Genomic DNA, 2603 nt, shown 5'->3' with positions numbered 1-2603 from the left:
CCTCTGCAATGCTGACTTTGCAGTTCCTTCCATCAAGAGGTGGAACCTATTTCTCCCTTGAAACACAGCTTGGGCCATGTGACTTGTTTTGACCAATAAGATTTTAGCAAACATGATGCAAACAGAGGCTAAAAAAGTGAGCGCGTATCAGGGCTTGCCCTTCCTCTTGCTAAGTTTAGAACCCAGTAACCCTGTGAATAACCTCAGACCAGCCTGTTGGATAATGAGAAACACGTGGTTAAGGGATTCTTATTTTTCCAGCTGATATTGAGCCAACTGCCAGACATGTGAGTGAGGATGCTGTGGACCTCCAGCTTCAGGGAGCCAGCTCAGAGCAGAAGAACTGCTCAGCCAATTCACAGAACCACGAGCAAATAAATGGGTGTTTGGGGATGGTTTGTTACATGACGTAAACCAGTTGACATAACTTCTGGCGTCATTTGGATTCCTTGATCCAGCTGTGCCTGATATAAGCTACCCTTGGACTCTTATGGGCCATTACATTCCACTTATTTTTGCTTAAACTAATTTGAATTGTGTCTCTGTCACTTGCAGCAAAAAGTGTCCTTGATGATCCAAGACTGAATGGACTGTATGGACAAATGGGCAGGAAAGATGAAGACATTGACTAGTGAGTGACTGATAGACTTGACTTTGGGGGGTAGGCTGGATAGAAAAGGAAGTAAATCCAGGGTGGAGAGGAAGTGGAAGGGTCAGTAGTTCAAGGTCCTTCCTGCATGAAACCATAGGGTTTCCTTCTCTGAATCTCTTCTTGTAACAGGGTCAAATTCATCGTTTCCTCCTGGTCTCCCTCAGTAAGGCTGATTTCATTACCTCATATCAGCCTGTTTCCCACAGGCCCCCAGAAGTCCACAGAGCTGTGAATGCCCCCGATTTAAAGGCAGGCAAACTAGGGAGCCCCTTCCCTGATGGTCATCATAATCCGTCTTGTATTCCAGCAGGACAGAGCTCAATTGGGCTTGCGGATCTTGGGAGCTTTCTCCTTGTGATATCTGGGGTACCATGGAAGAAAAAGCTACAACCAGTCTTAAGCCTATCCAAAGGACAGAAATTTTCACAAAAATGTCCCCAAATGCCTAATATTATGACATTTTCTCCATCCTCTTTCCTGGATATAAAGCAGAGGGGAGACAACTCCCGGGAAGTCTGAACTCAATAGACGAATCAAGGTTGTCTGGGATGAACATGCAAATTTGTGCATGAAATACAAATGAACTCCATCGGTTGTAATTTAATCACGTGGCCACACCCAGCTGCAAAGGAGATTGAGAAATGTAGTCTTTAGCCTTTGGCCATATGCCTAGCTAAAAATTCTGTTGCTGTTGAGGAAGAGGACAAAGGATATTGGAGGAGACAGCAATTGCTTCTACAACATGCATTCTCCGTTTTTGCAGTTTGGGCCCAGTATAGGACTAGGAGTGAGGGAACTGTCAGGGCCAGAGAGGATTCAGCTCTTTAGAAATCCCTCTACCTCTGCCCTGGGATGTGAAGGAGAGCTTGGAGGGGCAGGAGAAGGAACTAATAACAGCTGGTATCTGCTACATTTTTTGAGCACTCACTGTGTCTCAGGTGCTGGGTGAAGCATTTCACATCCATTCTGTCCTTCTAGTCCTCGTACAAGACTGCACTTAATCCCTACAAGATTCATCCATTCAGTCAACACACATTTACTGAGTGCCCATTATGTGTCAGCCCCTATGTTAGGCACTGGGGAGGATGGTGAATAAGACAGAATCCTCCAGTCTTGCTGAGTTTACAACATAACAAAGGGGTCACAGCACAAGCTTTGGAGCCAGTATACCTGTGTTCAAATCCTAACTTATTAGTCATGTGAATGTGCAAGTCACTTGGGGCCGGCCCAAGTGGTGCAGTGTTTAAGTGAGCACGTTTGGATCCTGGGTGAGGACATGGCACCGCTTGGTAAGCCATGCTGTGGTAGGCATCCCACATATAAAGTAGAGGAAGATGGGCATGGATGTTAGCTCAGGGCCAGTCTTCCTCAGCAAAAAAAAAAAAAAACAAGGGGGGGGAGGATTGACAGCAGATGTTAGCTCAGGGCTAATCTTCCTCAAAAAAAGAAAATGTGCAAGTCACTCAAACTAACTGCGCCTCAGTTTTCCCACCTGTAAAATGGGGATAATCACAGTACCTACATCCTAGGGCTACTACGATGCTCCAATGAAATGATGGATGAAAAATATTCAGCTCAGTGCCTGGTACATAGTTGGTGCTCAATAAATGTTACCTATTATTATAATGGGGGAGATGAATCTCAAATCATAATTGCTAATGAGATGAATGTGAATAGCAAGAAGTGCAGGGTACACCGTCCACCAGAGGTGGCTAGAAATCTGAGTGTCATTCTTTTTCCTTGATTATTCCGTCGAGATGTAACTTACACACAATAAAGTGCTCAGACCCGAAGTGTAGTGGATACTGTCGTGTGCCACCAAGATGCCCCTTCACGACCATTGAACCCATTTCCCCAGCTGCTGGGAGTGTTGCTGCTGAAAACTCTCATCTGAGTCCTTGCTTGAGCATTGGCTTCAGACAGAGGAAGGCTTCGCCCAAGATTCCACCCT

Source organism: Equus caballus, chromosome 8 (genome assembly GCF_041296265.1).
Source record: "Equus caballus isolate H_3958 breed thoroughbred chromosome 8, TB-T2T, whole genome shotgun sequence".
Lineage (NCBI taxonomy): Eukaryota > Metazoa > Chordata > Mammalia > Perissodactyla > Equidae > Equus > Equus caballus.
Note: the sequence above shows the minus strand (reverse complement) of the source record.